General features: G+C 52.4%; 1 non-coding gene across 1 annotated transcript; it reads right to left on the minus strand.

Annotated features, from left to right (window-relative positions):
* Window positions 1-553: 553 nt before the first annotated feature.
* TRNAG-UCC lies at window positions 554-625 on the minus strand. Its single transcript has one exon. It is a non-coding gene; the product is annotated as a tRNA-Gly (tRNA).
* Window positions 626-2,046: the final 1,421 nt, after the last annotated feature.

Below are 2,046 nucleotides of genomic sequence, written 5' to 3' on the forward strand. Positions count from 1 at the left end.
GAGATTTTCTTTCGCTTTTCTTTGTACTGAGTGCACTGAAAAAGAACAAGGAGTTGGATCCAAGATAGGAAGGTGTGAGAAATCCCGGATGCAAAAGAACCCATGTTGAACTCTCATGGGAGGAGATGGACAAGAGTGGGCTGGCCCAGAACTCCATCTTTGGAGGGAACGTTCTGATGGGTGAGATCCCAGATCTTTTTTAGTGCCTAAGTATGCATTCTATCCCATGTTGCCTTCCAGCATGACATTTCCTTTAGTGGGAAGGTCTCTCTTTCCTGTTCGTCTTCCAAAGATGCTGACACCTAATTTGGTATCTTGCAAAGAGTAGGCACTCAGTTTCAGCTCAAGTGAAGTGAGGTGGAGTTTTGGGCTCGAGACGCAGCATCCAAGTGTGACTACGGGAAAGATCCAGAGGATGAGATAAGATAAAGATAAGATAATGGTAAAGGGCCGCTTGCATATTCTGGCTGGGGAACACGTTCAGAGGCCCCCAAGGAGGAAAGAAATCAAGAAGGGAAGTTGCGGAGGACCTGCACGTATGGGTGTTAAACGTTACGTTGGCCGGGAATCGAACCCGGGTCAACTGCTTGGAAGGCAGCTATGCTCACCACTATACCACCAACACAGGCATTTTTGATTTTGCTTCTGCCCGAGGTCTAGGAGAATACAGGCCGTTGCCCTGTTGATTCTCCAGCTAGGACCAGCTCAAGAGGCATGCGGCACTTTGCATTCGCGCGGGCTCAACTGCTCCTCACTGGAGCTAAGGCCAGCCCAGAGCTCCTCTTGGCTCCTTGTCAGCCTCTCTCCTTGCTGTAGCCTTCAGCCTGGGCAGGGCTTTTGTCATTTCTGTCCGAACTCAGTCATACCACCCAGATATCCCAGCACGTCTGCTAACCGCTTCCAGTTACCCATCCTTCCAAGCGTCTGACAGCGGGTCGAAGCAGCAGCCAAAGTGGGTGGTATGACAGTTAAAAAGAGAACTCAAAAAGAGAGAGAGAGAGAGAGAGAGAGAGAGAGAGAGAGAGAGAGAGAGAGAGAGAGAGAGAGAGAGAGAGAGAGAGAGAGAGAGAGAGAGAGAGAGAGAACTCCGCGCACACACAGCAGGCATGCCCACTTAGGTCCTCCAGATTTTGGTGGGGAGAGGATGAACCAAGGAGAGCACCCGGAGTCTTCTTTTGTTCTAGGCCAACAACCGCACCGGGACCAACCCGTGACCTCTGTGGGTTGGTTTGCTACAGCTCTTGCCTCCTTCATGTCCTGTCCCAATCCTCTACGTCCCTGTTCGTGCCCTCAGGGCCCTCCCCTTGTCCTTGCCATGCAGTTCACTCGCTCCCGCTTTCTGGTCTGGTTATATCGCCACCTGTTTTCCGGTGAGTTGTATTGAGTTTTGTGGGGATGTAGGCTGCGCACCGCCTTCAGGCGAAAGGCCGTGGCGTTCGAAACTGCAGTAGAGTCAGCTCCTCGGAGCCAGGGGCTGGACTGCCTAGGCCCTGATATAAGCGCCTGGGGAGCTGGGCCTTGACAGCCCCAGGCCCCTTTTCCGCTAGATTAGACCCGCTGTTAGTTAGCCTTCTAAAGGCTTCCTCTGGGGAGATCTGGTGCAGAGAACTGACTTCAGCGGGGGCTTCTTTTCGGTCGCAGGCGAAGGACTGGGCAAGATGGGGACCCTGGGCCGAGGCCACAACACTTGCAACATAAAGATCTTGGACGTCTGTGGTCGGGGAAGGTTTGGGGGTGACCATCAGGTGGTCTTCCGAAAGTCTACGGTTTAGCTAGTTTGGGAAAGTGTGGGAGTCATCCTGGTTTCACAAAGGTCTTTTGCATTTGAAGAGACTTTGGTGGCCTTGAGCTGGGGACTTTGGTCTGGAGAGGAGTTGGTATGGCGGTGTGGTTTATGCACAAACCCCGGTCTCCCGCGTGACAGGCAGGGATACTTACCACTATACTAACAAGGAAGGTGTGTAACCTTATGCTGCCATTATTCCAAGCTCTGCAAACACACTCCCCTCTACCTGCAATCTTCTGCTTTAAGCTTCTTGAGCCCGT

This window comes from Dromiciops gliroides, chromosome 4, assembly GCF_019393635.1.
Source record: "Dromiciops gliroides isolate mDroGli1 chromosome 4, mDroGli1.pri, whole genome shotgun sequence".
Taxonomy (NCBI): Eukaryota; Metazoa; Chordata; class Mammalia; order Microbiotheria; family Microbiotheriidae; genus Dromiciops; species Dromiciops gliroides.